At 38.9% G+C, this 25,142-nt stretch overlaps 1 protein-coding gene across 1 annotated transcript in view; it reads right to left on the reverse strand.

Annotated features, from left to right (window-relative positions):
• tmcc1 (transmembrane and coiled-coil domain family 1) overlaps positions 1-9,805 on the reverse strand; it is a 156,925-nt gene extending 147,120 nt beyond the window's left edge. The window contains exon 1 of the mRNA XM_008116980.3: positions 9,567-9,805. The gene's annotated coding sequence lies outside the window, so the exon portion shown is untranslated. The remainder of the gene's footprint in view (positions 1-9,566) is intronic.
• Between the last annotated feature and the right edge of the window lie 15,337 nt (positions 9,806-25,142).

Genomic DNA, 25,142 nt, shown 5'->3' on the forward strand with positions numbered 1-25,142 from the left:
AGAATGAGAAAGTACTGCAAATGAAAAATCCACTTTAGAATGGGGTAAAACTCTCTCGGGAGCATTCAGTGAGTTCAATATAAATAATGCATGTCTTTATGCACTGAGAGACTGGGCATAATTAGAAAGTGAGCAATAAGTATCCAAATGCTTGTAATTTAGAAAGACATAACATGAACAACCCTTTAACCTTTGCAGATACATATGATATCAGCTGGTTATATCACCCAGGCAAAATGACTCTCAATAATACATATTATCACAAATAATATTTATAGAAACATGAAGAAAGAAATGAATCTAGAAAAGAGTAAACAAATTTTAGTAATAATCCAAATAATGTTCCTTAGCACAGCAGAGTTAGCCAAATATCAAATATCCATGTCATTTAGCCAGGGAATATCTTGAGTTCACATTCTCCATTTGCTTCCAACTATATTTGATAAGGTCAAGTGCGACAGTAGATGGTCTGCCATCGCAAAAGCATTCCACATAGCTTCCTAAACCTCTTTTAGAGAGAAAGCAATGCTTCTGACACAGAAGAATAGATAATTTCTAGTAAGCCTTTTAAATACAAAGCGCAGGTACAAAGATCTTGATGACATCTGTTTTTTATTATGCACAGGCAAACGTGGGCTGATTTCTTAGCTTTTCAAGAGTCAGCTTAGAAAAACAGCACTCGAGCTCTATTATCTTGCTGCTTCAGATCACTTACAAATAATATAATAACTCTATGCTCAAAATCTAGTGTCATGATATATTTAAGGATTCAACCCCAAACCCCAATCTCTCCCCCAATTTATTTTTCCAAATGGTAATTTTCTACTTTTATCTATCTCAGCATACTGGTACCATTTTGAAAAAGTTAATTGCATATATTTAATATTGTGATAAAGATAATAGCTGAAAGGCTATTTGAAATTCTGCAGGATGTATTATTTTTTAAATGTTTGATTTTGTATCTGTTTCAAAGGGTAAGCCAGTTCTGGACTATTTTGACAGCCAAAAGAAAATATGATTGAAAAAACAAGTCTAACTGCAAAGGGAATTCTTATATCCAAATGCACACCTGATCTGTTAATAGAATGGTCAAAACTAAACCAAAGCACCTCTAAACAAAGGTTTGATGGGTTTCTCAGCCTGTATGCACCTGCATATGTAGTTAAACTGAACACAAAAATAGGAAAGCAAAGGGAGACCAATGGGACTTATGGAAGAATGCTTATAAAGTCCATGAAATATGTGCCATTGGGTGCTTGGCCTGCTGAATGCTGACCATATGAACACATAACTTCCTAATATTCCCAGTAGAGAGTATATTACAGGCACAAGTCATGGAAATGAGCTTTGTACACTGGATATACTTGCTCACCTATTGAAGAAATGTGTTTACCAAACATTTTGTATAATGTTAATACCATCGCTACGTTTGAAATGTATCCTTGATTTGATTTTCTATGTTTACATATTGTTATAAACTTCATTTTGTATTCATGTTCTTTATTACACTACTTTCTGTGCTTTTTTTGGTATTTGGGTTTTTCTTTTTGTAACATTAATTTTGACAGTGCTTTGGCTATCTTTTCTTATTGTTTATAATGACCGACATTCTACTTAGGTCTCAATATATTCCTATTCATATTTACTATAAATATTGTCTTCATTTGTTTTGTTATATTCTTTAATATTGTTTATCTGCATTTTTGTGATGGTCTTTTGTGGCTAATGTAGAGATTCTGATATTTCAGAAGTAAATATACATATATAATTGAAACCAACATAAGGATGCTTTTGCTGACACTTCCACAGAAAAGATAGGGCTGTGCATCTCTCGGTTAATCCTGACATACTCCTGCCAGGGTAAGTAAATTTTCCACTATGGTTCAATATCCGAAGAGGTAAATAGGTAAGATACCACCTGCCACATTAGAGAAAAAAATATATATTTATATTTACAGAAAGCTGCAGCATTTTAAAAAATCCTTTACAAATGTCAACCCTGAGTTCAAGTGAGGTCAGTTTAAACGTTATTATGCAAGCACCAGAACTGTAATGCTTCATTGCACATGTGCATATTCAACTAATTTCATCTCCAATGTTCTTTATGTTTTAGCAATTTGTCTATAGAATCAACCACATGCCATTAAGGGGTTTTCGCACTCCTTTTGAGGGAAGAAATGCTGTCATATGACATTCTATTTTCACACCAGCCTTCTTTCACTGCCCTAGTCTCTGCTTTGTAGGGAAATGCCAATCCTCCAAAGAAAAATAAAGCAATTGCATATATACGATTTCTACACTCCATATCTTCCAAACTCTTCCTCCTTATAGACAAAACAGAGATCCAGGGATAGAACAACGAGCAGCATTCAGGTACAGCACACTCTCAGTTAACTCAGGTAACCAGCAAAAAACTTAACTAAAATTGCATACTGCATTCAGATTGCTGTTTTATAAAAATATGTTACATCAAATTAAGTTTGTCTTTATTTGTTTTTATTTGCCATCTTTTAATATTAATATCAAGTCAATACAGAGTTTATGGCATGGTACAGTATTAGTTAGGCCTAATTTTAATAGTAACTTTCAAGCAACCAGGAACCACATTTAGCTGGCACCTACCAATCCCCATGGATGTCAGTTAACAGAGAGTTTACTGTATTGTCAGTTAAATGTGAGTGGAGAATGCGCTCTGGAATATTTGATCCAACATTAAGACCTATTTTCTAAAAACATTACAAGTTACTACTTTGCTAATTCAGTTTTGTTTTAGGTATGAAAAATCCAAGAGTATCTTGAGTAACAGTTGTTTCCCCATTCATATATTTACAGGTTTGTGGATAAGTTTTAAAGTAAGCCTTATTAAAGCATTTCCTTGGATAGGAACAAGTTTTTCTTCTATGGTTACCACAACTTTATGCTTGGCTAAATCCAGACAGAGTGACTCAGAGGGTAATTTTCAGGTATGTAAACACTGGGCTTTTGAGCTATGAATTCAATATCTATCAGCTCTTGCTCCGGGTTGCTGTGAGATTTTTCAGGTTGTTTGTTCATGTTTCAGTAGCACTTTCTCCTGACGTTTCTCTTGCATCTGTGGCAAGTTTCCTCAGAGGTTTGTTCATAGGTCTGTTGGAAATGAGGCAGTTGGAGTGTATGTATATCTGTGGAATGTCCAGGGTCGGAAAGAACCCTGTCTGTTTTAAACAAGTGTGGATGTTGCAATTAGCAAGTTTGATTAGCAATGAGTAGCCTTTCAACTGTACAGTCCTGGCTGTTGTGCCTGGAGGCATGTGGATGCCTGCCACAGATGTGGTTGAAATGTCAAGACAGAATGCTTCTGGAACATCACCATACCGCCTGGAAAACTCACAGCAACTCAGTTATTCTGGCCATGAAAGCCTTTGACAACACATACATTCTCTACACCTTTGTTTCCATTAAAGCGGCAAAACTTGTACAGCTTTCTTATACCTACATAGTACTATATATACTCATGTATAAGTCAACCTCATGTACAAATCAAGTGCAGATTTGGGGGCCCAAATTATGGTTTTGATATGATCCATGGAAAAGTTGAAGGTAAAACCTAGAGGCACATAACAAAGGTTATAAAGGTTCACAGACTGTGTTTTTTAATATTTTTATTTTGTGTGATTTAAACCCAGAAAGGTTGGCAAATAAATTACCCTTTTCCTAACAGCCTTTCACAATGCCTGGACAAAAAAATGGCAGTATCGGTGACCTCTCTCTGAAAAGGAAGGTAAGCCCTCAAAGAGCCTTGATGGGGAAGAGAACAAAGGCAGCATTGCTTCTTGGGGGGCAGGAGGGCAGCAAAACAAGATGTTTCTTAGGGGAGAGGTGAAGCAGTCTTGTGGGGAGGAGAGTTATTACTTTGATCTTATTCCACGCTGAGGATCTGGGACCTTCAGACCTTATTCAATGCTCCAGAGCAGGGGAGGGGACCACAAGCAGGTTGTTTCTTTGTTAGGACAAGAGAAAAAAGGTAAAAATGCTTCCTGCTGGATCTCTCATGATGGACTACGATCTGGGACATTCAGTCCTTATTCCACACCGAAGAAGCCTGGGAGAAGCAGCTACACTCCCTGCTATCTCTGCCCAGTGAGGGAAGCTCCAACACAGTCTCTGTTGCTAACACGGCTGCCATTATTTGAATATGCTATTAAACAGATCAGTGTATAAACCAACCAAGAGTTCTGGGGTCCATTTTAACCAAAAAAAATGTATAAACAAGTATATATACCAAGTGAAAACAATCAGAAACTTCCTATTCAGCAGAATTCTATATGTATTTAGAAGGAAGGACATGGCATGTACAGAAGTCATTGGGAATATATATCATTACAAACAATAGTAAGCTGCTTCATAGTGAAAACAATTGCCAACAATGTAGCCTAGCATCCTACTTCTGACAGTCACCAACAAGATTTTGTTCTTCCTGCAAGCAAGTGGTATCCCGCATCATGCTGCTCTTTAAACTAGAGGCAGAATAGCTGCCTAATAGTGACAGAAATTAATGGAGACAACTTCACCATAATTTTTCTGACCTATTTCAAAAGCCATCATGCCTTTCAGTTGCAATGTTTTAAAATAGTATTATGTTGTAAAGAGTACTTCTTTGGCTGTCCAGAATATTCTGTCAGTTTCACAGAATTATCTAAATCCCCAAATTTTGAAAAACACTTTCTGTGCTCATGTTCCCTACAGTATGCAATATATTCTTAAACTCTTACATTTCTCTTTCTCAAACCACTCAACATACAGCTATATTTCCCCGGAAACTGCAAATGCTGCTATAGCTCTCTCTTACACATCTCTGTGGAATCAGGCAAATACTTTTTCATTCTTCCAGTTTTTTTAGTCTCTCATCTTTCGATTGTTGTATAGTTATGGAGTTTGTTTCCTAGATACCAAATCAATCTGAATTTTACAAGGATCGAAAACGTGCTGAAGATATATATCACCCGACTTTGCTTAGCTTTAACTTTATAAGCAAGATAAAGAATAGCATACAGAAAATGCAACATCCAGGAGCCTCAAACACTGAAGAACGGCTGCTAAAAGGTTTAAAATGTTCAGTTTGCTTCCCTTATAATTACAAGGCCATACAGATTACTCATTCCATTTTATTGATTGATCACTGAAGATGAAAGACATTAGGCATCAGAAAACATTATGAAAACTCAGACCAACAGGGTTATTATTTCTGTATAGCTGGTTGTTTTTCTCAATCTCAATAATTTCTAAAAATGTATAAAACAATAGCAATCTTGCCACGATATAGGAAAACTAATATTGTGCATGCATTAGCTGAGGGTCATTCCATGGAGATAAAAAAGAGCCAGCATTACCTCAGGCCAGTCATCCCTGGTTGATACTACAGTACCAACTTTTTCCTGCCCATGCAAAAGCCCAAAAGCAGCACAATGGCAGAGGGGGTTGGTGCCTCTTTTAGGTTCTCCCAGTTAAAGTACAGCTCTTACACTGACTCATGGATAAGTTGACACCCACATAGGTTGAATTTTTTACGCTAAATTTCTAGATGTCTACATGAGTATGTACAATAACTGAATTGCACCCAGGACTGCCCAAGGCTATATGAAACATTTCAAAAGTCATCTGTGAAGGCTCTCTCCATCCCTTTTTTAAAACTTTAGGAATCTTATCAGTAGTGTTTTGACATGCTATCTGCTGTTTTCCAATCTGTAAAATATATTTTCTCATGTCTAGCAACTGGTTCCTGTTTTGAAATTAAACATTTAAACTTGAAAAGGGGGATTACAACTGGAACCACCAAATGCACTTTCAAATTCTGACACATCTACCATGATTCCCTAATGACTCCTTGCTTTCCCTGTGTTTTGCTTCTAATGAGACCTTTGCCTGGATCTCTAGATTGAAACCTGGCACTGGAACTTGGAATGACAGCCAGAAGTCGTGTCAATTGTTTTTACATCTAGCATTATGTCCCAATCAGTTATGGCTGCTACAAATATTCTAATGTCCCACTTTATTATTAAGTGATTATTAATAAGTTTCAAACATTTATTTATTTAAATGTATTAATAAACAATAAAATTGTTTAGTATTATGTAAATATTTTTCTGAGAAAAAGGAGACTGAAGTGAGACTTACAGAATATAACTACTTTAACAATCAAACTATTTCCCTTCCAGAAATACTTCAATGAGTTCCAAATCACCACCACACTGCAAATCTAAGGTATGATTATGAGCTGTTAAATATAGGGTCTCACTTTTAAGGTTATTGCTAGTATCTGTAAGTGGTCAATTAACAGCACTTATCTTCTAAGTCTCTATCTTAGAAGATAATATTCATTCATTTGATTCAACAATGCATGACCCACAAGGATGGGCCAATATTTTCTTGCTTAAGTTAGCCATTAAAATCACTAGTCCCAGATACAGGGTGTTTGAAAAAGAACTTCCTAGTTTTAAGTTAAAACACATTAAAACTAGGGAGTTCTTTTTCAAACACCCTGTATAACAGAAATACTCTACACAAAACTAAAATCAAATGGCATCTAAAAAGGGAGAAGGAAGAAAGAAAATCTGGAATCTAATAAACTGCTCTGGTCACTTCTGATTTCTTATTCAGAAAACTCAAGTGCCTAATAAGAACCTATACAGAGACAAACAAAACAAAGCCGCTATGTAACCTCAGAACAACATCCACATTAAATAAGATTTTGTTTTCAAACTTAGAGAAGCATAACTAATATTTTCTTTTTATTATGCCTAACATGGGATAAAATCTTTTTCTTTTTTGATGATATTGGTAGAAACTAGAAATCATAATCCAAAGACAGGTGCTCTAGATTACTAAAGAGCATGACTAATTATTGGTACTGACACTAATTGTTGGTATGTATATTATACACTAAAAATTAGAAGCACTGGTGACTAAAAGGTGCTGAAAGCACTACAAAAAATTCACCTTATATATGGCTGCATTGCCTTTTTAGCATCCAATATTTTCAAAGTCCTAGCCCAGTTTATATAACAAATTACTTCTTGCTGTCAGTCCTGATGCCATTATTGTATATGGGATTCTATTTTGATTAGACTTAATATACATGTCTCACAATGATATAAGTAACATCTGGTAATACTAGTTGATGTCTCAGACTTTCTATAGAGCATAGTTAATACAAGAAATAAGAGAGAACATTTGAAACAGCCACCTCGTTAGGCTATAAAATATTTCATAGAATCAGATTCATAGAGTTGGAAGAGACCTCCAAGGGCCAGTCAACCCCCATTCTGCAATGTAGGTAAACACAATAAAAAGACACCCAAATGATGGATTCTTTTTAAAAATCTGTAAGGAGACTCTATCAAACTCCAAGCCACATATTTCACTGTCGCACAATTATTTCTTAATGTTTAGGGACAATCTCTCTCTCTCTCTCTCTCTGGAACAGCAGAAAACAAGCTCATCTTCAATATGAGATCATTTCAAATATTTAAACATGGCCATCAGTTTTCTCATCCTGATTCTCCCTGGGTTGGTCCACAAGTTGCAACAGACCAAAAGCGATGCAAAAGACAGTGGGATATATCAGATACACTATTATAGACTGATTCTCCCTCACCTGTGATTCCAAAATACTCCAAAATCTAAAATTGTCCACATGCATGGCTGAGATAGTGATGCTTCTTGCTTTCTGATGGTTCTATGTGCACAAACTGTTTCATGCACAACATTATTAAAAACACTGTATATAAAATTACATTTAGACTTATGTGTATAAGATATATATGAAACATAAATGAATTTTAAGTCTAAACTTGGGCCCTATCTCTGAGATATCTCATTATGAATAAATATGCAAATACTGTACAGGTTTTACAAAATACAAAATATAGAACACTTCTTGTCCTAAGCATTTTTGATAAGGAATACTCAATCTACACTAAACTAATATATGTCCCTTATTTGGAATATTGAACACTCCAGAATTGTCCATAAGCATGGCTGCTCTAATGATACCTTTGTTTCATGCACAAAAAAAAATCAAAATGTGATATATAAAATTACGTTCTAACTATGTATATAAGGTGCATGTGAAAGATAAATGAATTTCATGTCCAGACTAGGGTGCCATCACCAAGATATATCATTATGCATGCATGTACGTATATAGATATAGACAGAAGCATACAAGATATCTTGCAGATGGCACCCCAGTTTAAGCATGAAATTCATTCTATTTGAGTGTGCGAAAACACATACACACAATGGACTCTCAGTCAACCGGAACTCAAGAAAGCGGCAAAAAATAATACTTTACATAAAAATTAAAATAAAGTCAATATTAGCAGAAATGTTACATTACGTTTATCTTAATTTGTCTTAACTTATTTTTAATTACTGTATTTAAGTATTTCAGTATTTCAAAGCCTAGCTGCTTCCTGTCTGGGGGAATCCTTTGGTGGGAGGTGTTAGCTGGCCCTGATTGTTTCTTGCCTGGAATTCACATTTCCAGAGTGTTGTTTTTTATTTACGGTCCTGATTTTGGAGTTTTTTCATACTGGTAGCTAGATTTTTTCATTTTCATGGTTTCCTCCTTTCTGTTGAAATTGTCCACATGCTTGTGGATTTCAATGGCTTCTCTGTGTAGTCTGACATTTCTGTGTTCTCAAATAATATACTGTGTCCAGGTTGGTTCATCAGGTGCTCTGCTATGGCTGACTCCTCTGGTTGAGTTAGTCTGCAGGACCTTTCATGTTCCTTGATTCGTGTCTGGGCAATGCTGTGTTTCGTGGTCCCTATGTAGACTTGTCCATGGTATACGGCAGACTCCTGCAGAGGAAAGAGGACTCCTCTTGTCCTTTGCTGAATGTAGCATTTGTTGGATTTTCTTAGTGGGTCTGTAGATAGTTTGTAGACTGTGTTTCTTCATCAGCTTCCCTATGCGCTCAGTGGTTCCCTTGATGTATGGTATGAACACTTTTCCCTCAGGTGGATCTTTGTCTTTACTCTTGTGGCTTGTTCTTGGCCTTATAACTCTTCTGATGTCTGTGGTGGAGTATCCATTGGCCTTTAGAGCCCAGTTTAGGTGGCTTGGAGGAGGTGGACTTTGCAGATTCTTTTTGCACAGCCTGCCAGGGTTTTGTGTATCTTTTTTGACTTGGGTGATGATTGGAGTTTTTATGTAGGTATCTATCAGTGTATGTATGTTTTCTGCAATATGTTTGGCACAATTGTAGGTTATATCTGTAGAATGTCCAGGGTGGGGAAAAGAACTCTGCCCCCAGGCAGGAAGCAGCCAGGCTTTGAAGCTACAAGGCCATTCAATGCTAATCAAGGTGGGAGTTGAAGTCCAAAACACCTGGAGGGACAAAGTTTGCCTATGCCTGATACACACATACAAATACACGTAAGTGAATTTCGTATTTAGACTGGCATGCCCTCTCCAGATACCTCATATATGTATGTATGTCTCTTTCGTAGTGAGATAAACAAGGCTAAACCCGAAATCCATGTTTCATGAGGGGAGGAAGGGAAGCAAGGGGAAGACTCACCAACAGCGGGAGACGAGGCCCCAGCGCCTCCTGCGATGCTGCTGGTGGTGGCGGCGGCGTCTGCTCCATCCCCCGGCCGCCGCCGCCGCCACCAACTCCTCTCCCCTCCTCCGCCGCCGCTTTCGCCTCACGGCCGAGGCAACGAACGCCTCGTTCTCGCGCGAGCAGTGCAGCTCTCGGCCCACGCATCGGGATATAGACACACACACACGCACCAGCGCTCGCTCTGACGTCACGCTCTGACGAGAGGGTGGAGACAGGAGGCGTCCGAGCCGTTAGCCCCACCCCCTCGCCTTCCGTCGCGAGCCGAGAGGAGTGGGCGGGGCGACGCGGGAAGGAGGGGCTGACGTCAAGGGAGGGAGAGTGGGCGTGGCCTCGCTCTGTCCCCGCCTCTTCCTCTTCCCACTTGAAGCGGAAAGGAAAGAAAACAAGCGACTTCTTCCTCTTTTCCTGCGGTTGCCAAGCCCTTCTACACTAGCCCTCAACTCTCACAATTCCTAGCAGCGGAGGGCCGAAGTTTTCCCATGCCTGATCTATACGCACACATAGAACAGTACAGTAGACACAAATCAGTACCTGCCAACAAAGGATTCCCTCAGCCAGGCTTTGAAGCTACAAGGCCATTCAGTGCTGATCAGCGTGACCAGCTGCAACATTCACACTTGCCGCAAACAGACAAGTGTTCTTTCTCCCACCCTGAGCATTCCACAGATATATATATACCCCACTTGCCTACCTCCCAACAGACTTCACAACCTCTGAGGATGCCTGCCATAGATGTGGGTGAAACGTCAGGAAATAATGCTTCTAGAACATGGCCACTGGAAAACTCACAGAAACCCAGTTTTATTTATTTTATCTTTTATTTATATCTTGCTTTATCTCTCCATACGGAGACTTAAAGAGGCGCACAATTAAAAACCTTACAATACAACTTAAAATATACAATAATAAAACAGTATTGGCATTATATACTCTTACATAGTAGCAGCAGTATTATAATCAATGTATTAGTATTATTACATTACATTATTATTAATATTACAGTATTCCCTCACTTATCGCGGGGGTTACATTCCAGGACCACCCACAATAAGTGAAAATCTGCGAAGTAGGGACACTATATTTATATTAATATTTATACATTATTTTAGTAGGTATACACTATTTTAAGTCTTTATCAACCAATCGTGTGTTGCTAAATTGCCTCCTTCTCCTCCTGTTGCCACTTGGGGTCCTTTTCTCTTTCTTCGAATTCTCCTTCCTCCCTTCCTTAGGCTATAAATTGTAATTTTTTATGATTTATAATAGTCTTTTAGAGTTTACTGAAAAACCGTGAAACAGCGAATCCATGAAAAGTGAACCACGAAGTAGTGAGGGAACACTGTTTATGTATATGCAATATATGATTAGCCTAGCACAATATTAGTATTACATTTATTTATTTACTTACAATATTTACAATATTTATATGGTACACTTTACCCAGTCTACTTTTACAACCTCTCCATTTTAATCCATGTTTTTATTAGTTTTTGTCATTTATTTTTATTGGGTGATGTTTAAATTTATATAATTGTGCATGTCTCTTGTCTACTGTTGTGTTTTATATTGCTACTAGCTTTGCCCGGCCACGCGTTGCTGTGGCTTATGGGAATCCTTTGTTGGCCAGATGGAATAGCAGTGAATAGCCTTGCAGTCTCAAAGCCTGGCCGTTTTCTGGAGTAGCTGGAGCTTTTTCTTGTATGAACGTAGAGGCATGGATGAGGGGTTGTGCTGCCAAGTTTAGTGTTTCTGGGATGTGTAGTTTTGTTGTTTTGTCCTAGACCGAAATTTCATTACCCTTTTATATATATAGATTGTTTTTATTCGGGCTTGGCCCCATGTAAGCCGCCCTGAGTCCTCTTTGGGGAGATAGAGGCGGGGTATAAAAATAAAGTTGTTATTATTATTATTATTATTATTATTATTATTATTATTATTATTATTTATTAGCAACATTTATATCCCACTCTTCTTACCCCGAAGGGTAAGGGTAGCTTACAAATTATATGTACATATTATTAGCATAGCACAATATATAAGCATTATATATTACTACTAGCTGTGCCAGGCCATGCGTTGCTGTGGCGAAGTATGGTGGTATGGGAAATAAAGTACTGAGGAACTGGTGGTAGTTAAGGTAAAGGGTAAACGTTTTCCCCTGACATTAAGTCCTGTCGTGTCTGACTCTGGGGGTTGGTGCTCATCTCCATTTCTAAGCCGAAGAGCCGGCGTTGTCCGTAGACTCCTCCAAGGTCATGTGGGATGACTGCATGGAGCGGCGTTACCTTTCCGCCGGAGCAGTACCTGTTGATGCACTCACATTTGCATGTTTTTGAACTTCTGGGTTGGCAGAAGCTGGGGCTAACAGTGGGGACTCTCCGCTCCCCCAATTCAAACCTGTGGACTTTTGGTCCAGAAGTTCAGCAGCTCAGCGCTTTAACACGCTGCGCCATCAGGGGATATTATTTCCTAAAGATTGTGAATATACAATATTTCTGATTGGGTTTTTTTCTGTTGGAGGCAAGTATGAATGCTGCAATTAGGAAAAATGATTAGGATGTAATGGCCTTGCAGCTTTAAAGCCTGGCTGTTTCCTCCCTGAGTGAATTTTTTGTTGGGAGGTGTTAGCTGGCCCTGATTCTTTCCTGTGTGGAATTCCCTTGTTTTCAGAGTGGTGTTGTTTGCGATATTTTATGTGCTTCTACTGTCTGTGGTCCTGAGAAAACAGAGGATTTTCCAGACTTTGGTGATGGGAATACTTTGTTGGGAGGTGTTAGCTGGCCCTGATTGTTTCCTGTGTGGAATTCCCCTGTTTATTTACTGTCCTGGTTTTAGAGATTATATTGTTCTGCATTATTCTATCCCAGTAATTATTTCATATTAAAGTAGAATCTCACTTATCCAACATTCACTTATACAATGTTCTGGATTATCCAACGCAGTCTGCCTTTTCATAATCAATGTTTTTGTAGTCAGTGTTTTAAATTCATTGTGATATTTTAGTGGTAAATTTGTAAATACAGTACAGTAGAGTCTCACTAATCCAACATAAACGGGCTGGCAGAATATTGGATAAGCGAATATGTTGGATAATAAGGAGGCATTAAGGATAAGCCTATTAACCTGGCAAATTCAAACAGGCAACATAAATCACGTACTTACCTTATAGTTTACCTCATAGCCATGTACTTACCTTACAGTTTACCTCATAGCCTCATAGCTTACCTCATAGCCTTGTACTTACCTTATGTACTTACCTTATAGCTTATCACCTTATAGTTTACCTCAGAGTTATTATAGATAGTTCACTATAGCTGGTATTTACCACTAAAGTCATTATAGATAGTGCTTATCATAGCCTTGTACATACCCTATAGTCCTTACCTTATAGTTTCCTCATAGCTTGTGTGTTTATCCTTTATAGTCTCTATAGCTTTCATTCTCAATCAATATAGTTTTATTTCTGTATAATTTCAGTGATTTTACCTCATATTATTTCTAATACATTAAAAGGACTGTTTCCTGTTTTCAATAAACATATTTTTGGTTATCTTTAATCAGCTTCTAGAGTATTTCCTTTGGGGTTTGAGGTATAATTATAAGGTAAACCGAAGCCGCTTGGGTAGCCAGACCTAGAGATAGCCATTTCCCCCCAGCGTGCCTTCACAACTGTACTATATTATTCTACCATAGTACATATACCACCAGTATATTATACTATTGGTATTATATAATATATTGCACTATATCACAAATTAAATATACAACATTTAAATGATAATACAGTAGACCCTTAGGCCCCTTCTATGCTGCCAAATAAAATCCTGATTATCTGTTTTGAACTGGACTCGTATAATCCATTTCAAAGCAGATATTGTGGATTATCTGCCTTGATATTCTGGGTTATATGACAGTGTAGAAAGGGTCTCTGTTAACTGCTACTGGATAAATGTACATGTAGTTTCCGGTTGCTTGAGAGCTATTATTAAAAATAGGCCTGACTAATGTTATACCCCGTACTAAATCACACCACAAACACAGTATCGACTTGATATCAATATTGAAATACAGTTAAAAGCAAATTACAGTATCTAAAAGCAAATTAAGAACCATAAAGACAAACCTAACCCCCTTTTACACTGCCATATAAAATCCAGATTATCTGCTTTGAATTGGATTATATGGCAGGGTGGACTCATATAACCCAGTTCATAACAGATTATTTGGATTAGCTGCTTTGATCATATCTGGACTATACAGCAGTGTAGAAGGGGCCTGAGAGGCTATTTTAAATATATACCACACACACACTGTATATTGAAGGGCTTAACGTAGCTGTAATACAACATGAAAGACTCTTCGGCTGAGCTTGTGATCTTTATCCAATGTGACTGGTTCGGTGTATTTTTAGAAGTCTGCACCCCTTTGAGGGGAAGCCGATTTGATCTGGGGGAAGAGTGCCCTTCGTCTATTTGTCTCATACAATTAGTGTTATCTGTTGTAGGAAAGAATGAATTTACCATTTCAGAGTTAAAGCCATCCCTTCAATCTAGTTTATCCCCTTATCAATACAAATCATAGGCTTGTGTGCATTTCTTGAACTGATAGACAAGCAGAGCAACAAAAGCTGAATCTTTGTACCTTGCTTGAGCTGAAGGAACTGCTTTTTAGAATGGCCGTGAACAGCCTTTTGTTGTTTTCGTTTTAAAAAATGTACACAATGCGCTCCCAAGGTCCAGGCGATAGGTCAATCCAGCCCAGTATCCTGTTTCTTTGAATGACCAACCAGGTCTTTTGGGATATCCCATAAGGGAGGTGCTGTTTACTTGGACCAGACAAAGGCCCTGCCAAAAATTGTGTATGTGCTGATGTGACGTCAGAGACATATTGGTTGGGGGTAACTAATGGATGGGGACAACTAATGCATGTGTTTTCATGAAAGAGAGATGGACAGAGGATAATGATTGGCCCCAATGCATGTAGAAGGGCGTGTTTTTGTGAAAGAGGATGACAGTGAATGCAAGAGATAGAGCTCCCTTCTAGACTGCCATGTACAATCCAGATGATCTGCTTTGAACTGGATTGTATGGCAGTGTAGATTACTATAATCCAGATCAAAGCAGATTATCTGCTTTGATAACCTGGATTATATGGCAGTGTGGAAGGAGCTGGAGATGAACTGTTCTTTGTTTCCAGGAATAAGAATCAGGCCCTTGTCTCTTCCCAGTTCGGTGATAAGTTGTCCCCCCACATTTGCTGTTTTGTCTTTTGTGGATTAGATTATTTGTGGATTTTTCTGTTTAGGGACTTCCAGATCAAGATGATTCATTCGTCAATTTTTTCTGGCCATGCCAGAGGACCTAGGCTTTTCTAGAGATAACACCTCTCCCGGAATCTCCATGCACAATTCTATGTTTAACTTCCTGTTGACGTTGATCACAGAGTCATAAGAATCATGGAATTAGAAGAGACCCCAAGGACCATCCAGTCATGCAGGATAAGCACAATCAAAGCCCCCGCGACAGATGGCCATCCAGCCTCTTCTTTAAAAACTCTGAGGCAATGATTTCTACTGTTCAATGGCTCTTACAGTCAGGAAGTTCTTCCTAATGTTTAGATTGAATCTCCTTTCTTGCAATTTGAATACATTGCTCCATGTCCTAATCTAAAACTTTGTGATGGTGTCATCTGTGTTTAGATTTTTTTTTCAAAGTCTTCACATATTTATCAATGATAAGTGAATATGCTGACATAGAATAAGGCATTAGTAAGCAATTTCTTCTGCAATAATTAAATTTTTACTTTTTACTGGCAAGGGAACATACACTCAACCAATTCATAACTGAGAAGAATACAAAACCTCATGACTCAACTAAAAGTTTTTAATTTGTTTTTGTGGAGTCTTTTGTTGTTTTTACTGAAAGTATATAATTGACATCAAGTTAAGAACTCAAGAAGACACCCTACTGATTTCCTTCTCCCAAAGGGAAACATTGCTGCTAAAGAATGGTTGTACTAATGGACCAGTTCAATTGTAGCCTAGCATAGACTTAAATGTCATAACCGCAGTGTGTTCTGCTATACAATAACGTTGCCAGGTACAAAGGAACAGGGCAGCCTACTAATCAAGGCAGGCAGTCCCAGGCACACAATATAGCTGCCAGTAGCTGACTCCATTGGTGGTTCAATCTTAATTATATCGTTTTTCTCATTCAACAGGCTCATTCTTTGCAGCTAACTAATTAGCTCTCTATAATAACAAGAATGTATTTTCTAAAGGTTCAATTCGTGAAAACACAGCTGTCTTCTTTCCTCTAAAATGTTCTGTACTGGCTCCACAAATAGAAGAAAGGAAAATTCTGAAATTAATTGTGCTCAACTTTAAGCCAACGATGTAAAGAAATAAGTATAACCTTAATACGAACATCGGTCAATTCAAAAATTTAATTCATGCTTATGCATCATTAGTTGTACTAGAAGAGCTTGTTAACTATAGATTCATGGCATGTGAACCCCCACTGCGAAATAAAGAGACCAGATACAGAAAATAGATCTTAAATTCCATTTCCTGACCTATTTATTTATAATTTCTGGAATTGCCTGTGAACGAAAACACCTTCAAGGGAAATTAACATGTAAAAACTTAACTCTTATTCTCCCACAACTACATGGACTTCAAAAATGGAGGGGTGTGTGTGTGTGAAATAAATGTGGGAATGGTCAGAAATAATGATAATAATATTCATAACTTTCCTCCTCCTCCTCCTCCTCCTCCTCCTCCTCCTCCTCCTCCTCCTCCTCCTCCATTTCTTTCTTTTCCTGCACTCCTGGGACTGAAAAATCCAGTCTCAAGACCACATTTTCCGATCTCTGCTTTCAATAAACCAGTTCAATGATTGGCTGTGAAATGGCAGCTGTGATATGTTATTTATCAAACTGTTGCAACCATGCAATGGAATACTGTATTATGGTAACCAGGGTGGTGTGAAGATTTGGACAAAACTTACTATGGGATAGTTATCCACAAAGAAGCTTTAAACAGAGGATGAATCAGTAAGAACAGCAAGATGTTCCATTTATAGTATCATAGAGTTGGAAGAGACCACATAGGCTATCCAGTTCAACCCTTTTCTGCCATGCAGGAAAAGCTCAGTCAAAGCAACCGTACCAGATGGTCATCTAGTCAAGCCTCTGTTTAGAAGCCTCCAAAGAAGGAGCCTCCACACACTCCAAGGCATCGAGTACCATTGTTTAACTGCTTTTATGTCCAAGAAGTTCTTCCTAATGTTCAACCCCATGCATGGTTATGCAAATATACGTATATCTTGATTTTTGTTTTATGGGACTTACTTCCATGACTTCAGATGAGTGCTGCCTAAAGTCCCATGTGCAGATGCTTGGGAAACTCTCATTTGGTTTAAAAGAAGTTTGCCTTTTAATGAAGATGTATATGCTGTGGGCTTTGGGCTACCTACATCACCTGACTGACATCAATAGAACTATACGTAGTAACCCATGGCTGCAGATCCATTCAGGTTATATAAAGGATGCATTTTAGGGTTCACGTCCCTTTATCCCCTAGTAGAAGTGCCTACTTGAACTCAAGTTTTTTTTTTTACCTGAAAACCCTGACAGGTGAGGCACAGTGTACCTTTTCATTGGTACCACTCTTATTCCTGAAATGATCTCCACAGAGGAGTTAATCAGAAACCTATTTTGAGGCCATTTTGCTACCAAGAAATGCTGCTTTATTTTTGTAGCCATTTTGCTTTAGCATCAGAGATGATTTTTACCCTCACTATGTCTGATTTATGCATTTTTTGTTGGAAATGACAACTTTCTTCAAGCTGTCTATAGTAATGTTTGTCTATGATCCTGTTGCTTACTGTTTCCTGTATATGTTCTGGTATGCAGCTTTCCTTTCTGTATGATTCCTGAGAAATTGGAAAAGGGGCTGCAGACCACATGCTCTTCCTCTCTCTCTTTTTGACTATGCGACCTGTTGATAGCTGTTTTGTTATAAGAGAGATGCCCTGACCAACTGCCAAAGGGAACCACTTCAAAGATATTTGAAACTGGACTAATACATTTTTATATTTGTGTATGCTGAACACATAAAGGCTGTGAGTAAACCAAATTTGTTATTTTTACCAAAGTATTTCATTTCTCTCTCTTGAGTGCATGAAATATATATACTTTCCCATAAAACAAGTTGTTTTATGGGAGAGTATATATATATTGTTGGGCACTGAAAAACACTTCTAAAGCTCTGCTGTTTTTTATGCACTGGCAAAATCTGTTTTCCTAACAGATCAGAGATAACAGGTTATTCAGTCTAACAACTGAAATCATTGCCTTGCATAATTATATCTGGTTGCATGCCACAAAAGAATATGTTTTTCTGACTCTTCTATGAAGGATCAAGCCTTTCTCAAAAGTTAATGATTCTAAAAGGTGTTTTCCAAAAGTTTATAAATGCCATTTTCTTAAAAATTTCAAACCATTCAGATTTTGACACCCACCCCCCTTGAGAATTTGGTTGCAATTAAAATGAAAGTTCTGTCCATTGATAAATTGAAATGACATGTACCAAACACGTTATTTCAGCCATCCACAACCTAGAACTCTTTAATAAAGTTGGCCAATAACCCTCCCAAGATCATATGAGCTGGGCTGAGTGCAAGATGACAGCATAAGCCTTCTATAGACAGAAGTGCTCTTTTTAACCATGGAAGTCTCCTCGTCTTGCAGAACAATCCTGTAGGAAGAACAGAAATTATCTTTGTTAATTTCACCCTTTCTAGTCAATTTTCTTTGGCCCCTCAGAAGTGAGATAGTTGATGCTGAGGGCTGCAGGGGTATGAGGAAATTGGCAAAATCAGTTCCTATTGTTCTGCCAACATGAATGTTCTGCACAGAATTTCTTCATAGAATAAAATCTATTGTCAGACCCATGAACATTGGTGGCCCTATAATGATGACAATGACTACAGCACTGATAATGGTTTCCCAGAATCTTCACCTAAGATGTTCCTACTGATGGTGAGATGTTAGAAATCTACAAAAGAAAAATGCACCACACAGTGCTTTACATGGGTAAAGTATGTTTAAATACACTAAAGCTTCCTTCTTCAGTCACGTATCACTATAGAAACCATCACTGGGTAACAGTTTGGATAAAGAGCCTCCAGTCACGTCACATATGCAACCGAAGGAGGTGATAGTGGTGACTCAGATGCAGTTTGCTTCCTAAGGCATTTGAGCAGAACTGGCGCTAAGTCAGGAGTTTCATATTACATCACAGTTTCCAATTCTAAAGATCACATCAGAGCAAATGCTTTTCTCAGCTTCAGAGATACCCAGTTATATTTGATTTCTAGTCACCTAGGGATCCAGACATCTGGATCACACTCATTGTCTTTTTCTGTACGAAACTTTTGGGGGGAAGAGTTTCATTGTAGCATTTCCAATAAGTTTCTTCAGATAGAAAAATGGGATGTGTTAGGCAGCTGAACAGAGAGAGCAGGTCATATTTCTGAGTAAAGAAACATGTATGAGATGTTTGTAAGTCTATACTTCTGCTCAGAATTGGAAACATAGAGTTTGAAGAGATCATAATGGTCATTTAATCCAACCCCCTGCCATACAATCAAAGCACCCACAACAACATCTACTTATACCATTGATCTAATGGAACTTACACCCAAATAACCTGCTGGCCCCATGAATTTCAAAGGGTTTTCTTAAGCAAGGAATAGTCAGTGCTGATTTTGCCAGTTTCTTCCTCTGAAAATAGCCTACAGCTAATTGGATCTATCCAATTACTAACCAAGATGAGCCTTGCTTAACTTCCAAAATCAGACAAGATTGAGTGCCTTTAGGGTATTTTGTCCCCTACGTGTGAATAGGGGACAATAAAGTTTAAATAGTAAAACAGAACAATATATCTGCTCCCCCAGATTGTGCTTTTTCTATCTTTTAGAAAGGCACATTGGTCTCTAAAAGCCTTTCTAGGACAATTCTACTATGATTCCCATTTAGATCCCCTGGTTGCATTCTGCAGAATCCTGGGATTTGGAGTTTGAGCTTTCTGTCTGAGAATTCTAAACACCACTCACTAAAAGCACTGGAATTCATAGGATGAAACCATTGCAGTTAAAGCGGAATCAAGGGACTACTGGAAAAGAGGTGAGCAGAAGTAGAGCAGAACATTCTGTTCAAATTTGCGTGATTTGCTTTATATTGGCAAGGTTTTTTTTTTAACAAAAGCAACAAAAAGATGCTATTCTCCGTCCTAGAATCCCAAATTATTCTGCTGAAACAAGGAGAGCATGAAAAAGCTATGAGTGGGATTTGGTGTGGGAAGACTGAGCTCTGTTTAGCCCCAGAAGGCGGTGGCTTCTATGTTAAAGAGAACAAGAAAATCTTCTCCAGGTTTCAGACAGAAGCTTTTAGTTGCTATCCAATGTATTGAATAGAATCAGCACCTTGGATAGCAACTTTAACATTCAAACGAAACCTTAAGACCAGAGACAGTGCCTTTCCCCCCACCTTACAACATGGAAGCCATCAGCCAGTTCTGGCCCTGATCTTCACATTTCTCAGCCCATTTGTCATCTGTGATGCTAAGTCAACATCTTGTAGTTCACTCTGCTTCATAGCTTTTGGGAGAAATGATGTAGATCCACCCCAAAGCTAATGTATTGCCATCCCTATTCTAAACAAAATATTTTCAGGCACTCTGTTTAAAAAGAAACCACCCACCCACCCACCAGCTGCCCTAGCAACTGGTTACTGGGGAATGAGGTCTGTTTCACATTATGTCTTATTTAGCTATGATTCCACATTAATTGCCATTGCAGAATCCTCTAGAACCCTGGGATTTGCAGATTAGGGAAGAGCATTAAGAGCCTCACCAAACTTCAAACCTTGGTATACTATAGGATATTGCCATTACAGTTGAAGTGAAAATATAGTGCTTTTAAAAATGGTGTGTTTGGGATTTGAAGGTGGGTATAAAGTTTGACCGAAAGGTCCCAGGTTCAAACCCCGGGAGTGGTGTGAGCGCCCGCTGTTAGCTCCAGCTCCTGCCAACCTAGCAGTTCGAAAACATGCCAATGTGAGTAGATCAATAGGTACCATTCCAACGGGAAGGTAACGGCACTCCATGCAGTCATGCCGGCCACATGACCTTGGAGATGTCTACGGACAACGCCGGCTCTTCGGCTTAGAAATGGAGATGAGCACCAACCCCCAGAGTCAGACATGACTGGACTTAACGTCAGGGGAAACCTTTACCTTTTTATAAAGTTTGAATACATTTTAATGTTTTAATTTTTTAAATAAAATAAATGGTTTAATTTACTTTAAAAATATTTATATTTAATGTATTCATGTGTTTTAATTAGCATTGTTTTATATGTATTGTTAGAGCCTCAAGTGCCTATGTCAGTAGAAAAATGTGATTAAAGTAAATATAGTAGTCTCTCGCTTATCCAACCTTCGCTCATCCAACATTCTGTATTATCCAACACAGTCTGCCTCCCGCCTGGATCCACAACTGTTTCTCTAGGGAGGCAAGGATCACAGATTTTTTAAAAAATCGTCACAGGACTGAACTTTTTACGGATTTAACTTCTGACAATGTAAATTCAATTTATGCAATTCTATCTTTATTTGTAATCAATTTTTTAGTAGTCAATATTTTAGTAGTCAATGTTTTCAATACATTGTGATATTTTGGTGCTAAATTCGTAAATACAATAATTACTACATATCATTACCATGTATTGTACTGCTTTTTCTGTCGATTTGTTTTAAAATATGATGTTTTGGTGCTTAGTTTGTAAAATCATAATATAATTTGACGTTTAATAGGCTTTTCCTTAATTCCTCCTTATTATCCAACATTTTCACTGATCCAACATTCTCCGGCCCGTTTATGTTGGATAAGCGAGACTCTACTGTAAATAAATATTTCAAGAAATGTTTCTTCCTCAGGAAAAGAATTTATGGAATCTCATAGTAATGTGTTATGTCCTTTCAAATCTATATAAACTGTGCAAACAATATCAGACTGCACAAAAATCAAAATCAAATGGAATTTGAATGATATACACTTCCCATCTAATTAAATATGTATTTTGCTTTTGCCTCCCCAGAGGCTGAGAGAGCGTGACTTGCCTAAGTGGCTTCCCATGGCTAAGCAGGAATTTGTACCATGACTTCCAGAATGATAGTCCCCAACACTCAAAGCTCTATACCACACTGGCTCACCATTAATGTTATTAGGGAAAAAAACACATGATCCTAATTGCATTTATATATTTCCCACCAGCCAAGGTCCTGCATCATTTGATGTAGCTGCAATGGAGGAGTTCTGTTGTCATAGATACTTCTACTGATGCCACCCCCAAGACATTATATTTTAAGCCAGGTAGCATGCCAGTTGATCTCACCTTTAGATTAAACCATTGAAAAGGATTTTCTGAAAGCAGTTCCCATGCCAGACTAAATAATACTGCATAATGTTTTTTGTTGTCTGTACATTCCTGATTTTATGATGTTTACTAAAATCATAGTTTTTCATTTGCTTTAAACCAGGGCTTCTTACATTTTTCCACTCAGGATCCCTTTTGGCCTGAGAATTTTTTACATGAGATATATAGGTATATAAAATAGTTATACAAACATTCACTGATGACAAATCAGCATTTTAAAGGCTTGCAAAACAGTCTGAGTTCTCTTTCTATGAAGTACAGCTGAAGCATCTTCTTCAGAGTCCACTGTAAACACTGCACAACAGATTCATGCAACTGTTTTAAAGAGTCACAAAGTAACATTAAGAAAAATTTTGGGACCCCAACATTGAGTTAAGATTTGGGGTCGGGACCCACAATTTAAGGAGCAGTGCTTTAGATTCCCTGTTTTGCTCTTCTGAAACTCTGCCCCAAATCCACAAAAGGTTTACGTTGCTTGGTGGAAAAGTGAGAACAAAAAAAAAAGAGCCTGATATTGAATACAAAACAAGTATGCAATGCTTTACTTCTAGGTTTTCTTGTACATGCTACCATCACATGTTTTGATTTAAGTACTGCATGTAGAAGTTACAGCCAGGCATGTAGAGGCAGGGGGCAGTGTAAAGACGGGCTTTCTCAGCCTCCTTCTTCTGGGGGAATCTGTGGGTCTGATGTGTCTCAGTGTCAGAAGAATTCTGGCTCAGTCTGGCTGGCCATTGGTAGCTATGTAACAGGAAAGTTTTAAAATAAGAATATGTGTTAGATAGAAAATGTAAGGAAGTGGCAGAGGCGGAATGGAAAATAAGACCTTAGCTGGGATAAAAGATAATACTGAGTTCAAAAGAAGAAGCTTTAAATATAAAATTGGTGAGGAGGATGAGTTTTTGTTCTGTTTTTCAAGGGGCTATTAATAAAGCAACTTCAATGCAGAAATACCTTTGCCACTGACATTATGAAGTCATTCATCCCTTGATTTCTTTGCACCCTTTCAGTCAATTTGCCGGTGCTTGAATAGCATACCTGGAACAAGTATGGGTAGAGTATTTCCAGGAGTGATTTAGGAGGACTTTAGGAGGATTTTTCTCTAGCATGTCAAGTTATTACGAAGTAAAGATAGATCTACCCAAGGCCATTGCTGCCAAAGAAATATAAAGTACAATGGGCCCTTGGTATCTGCCAGAGTTTGCTTCCAGGACCCACCTGGATAACAAAATATGTAGATACTCAAATTGCATTATACACAATGGTGCAGTTAAATGGAAGAATTCAAGGTTTGTATTTAAAAATATATTTTCAAGCTGTGAATAGTTGAATCTATGAATGCAGAATCCATGTATATGGCATGCTAACTGTGTTCTTCAATGGAGTTAGTGAATGGGGTTCTTAAAGGCACACAGGAATCCTGCTGATTCAGACCAAAGAATCAGGCTGTGGCGCAAGCTGGAGAGCAGCTGCAATCAATCACTGCAATGAATCACTCTGACCAGGAGGTCATGAGTTCGAGGCCCGGCTCGGAGCCTATGTTTGTTTGTCTTTGTTCTATGTTAAAAGGCTTTGAATGTTTGCCTATATGTGTAATGTGATCCACCCTGAGTCCCCTTCGGGGTGAGAAGGGCGGAATATAAATGCTGTAAATAAATAAAATAAATAAATAAAGATCCATGTAAGTCAGAGATAGGTAAAGTTACTTATTTTACAAGCAAACAGTCTATGCTGCTTGGAGGGGTTCCATTATACACTCTAATTTAATCCAGTGGATTACATGAGGTTCTGAAGGCAATAAGACATTGCTTTCAATCTACTCTTCAAAGCAATTGATATTCAAAGGCTTACTGCCACTGATTATGGCTGTTCAATTTAGCTATCACAACGCAACTGAGAAAACCTTCCACCCAATCTATTTTACATCTTTTCCCATTCTAAAACACTCTTCTTGAGATGCAGAAGCTAAAACTGTGCACATTTCCCCAAATATGGCTGAATTACAAAACAAACCATTTTAATGTCAGTCTCTTCCCTAGTAAAACTATAGATGGTTTCATCTTCAAAGTATGCAGGAAAACATGTATGTAATGTCACATGCATGTTTCACATTGAAAGGGATCACAAGATAGCGTCAAGATAGCATTTGTATAAACAAAATACAAGATACTTGACCTAGAAATAGTTATGGCTAAGCCAGTATAGAGTCAGTCAATGTTGAATGTTCATTTTTGACACTGCCTTATGAACCATCAGTGTTTAAAGTTTCTCTTCCATGATGCGAACATCACTCTGAGCCAGGGCCGGTTTGACCTATGAGGCCCGTTAAGCCGTGGCCTTGGGCGCACAACGCTAGGGGGTGCTGTCGACGCCGCAACAGTGCCCCGTAGTGCCGCCGCTGCCGCTGCCGCGCCGCGCCAAACGGCAAAGTGCGGAAGTTGCTGGATGCAGGCGCAGATCGGCTGGGCGATCTGCACCTGCGTCCAGCAACTTAGGCTGGCTAGACCAGGGCGCGCTGGGCAAGAGGCGGGGCACCGTCAGGGCAGTGGCCCGCCTCCCGCCCAGCGTGCCCTGATCCCGCCTCCCACGCAGCGTGGGAGGCGGGGCCGGGGCACGCTGGGTGGGAGGCGAGGCACCAGCCAGGCCACAAGGCCAGCTAGACCAGAGCGCACTGGGCGGGAGACGGGGCCAGGGCAGGAAAAGGCCAGATGGGCGAGGGTGTGTAGCACGGGAAGCGGGGCCAACCCTGGCCCCGCCTCCCGCGCTACTCGCCCTGACGCCGCCTCCCATGCAGCGTGGGAGGCGGGGCCAGGGGATGCTGGGTGGGAGGCGGGGCCAGGGCACGGGAGGCGGGGCCCGCCGGCACCGTGGGAGGCACATGGCCACGCCTCCCGCGGTGCCGGCGGGGGGGTGTGCTTTTCCCCACCCCCGCTTACTATTATAAATTTTCTCCGGCCGGCCCTGCTCTGAGCATAATAAAAACTGCTGTGGAGCCTATCGAGAATTAAATAACTTTGTATACCTCAATCCA

Source organism: Anolis carolinensis, chromosome 2 (assembly GCF_035594765.1).
Source record: "Anolis carolinensis isolate JA03-04 chromosome 2, rAnoCar3.1.pri, whole genome shotgun sequence".
In the NCBI taxonomy this organism is placed as follows: domain Eukaryota; kingdom Metazoa; phylum Chordata; class Lepidosauria; order Squamata; family Dactyloidae; genus Anolis; species Anolis carolinensis.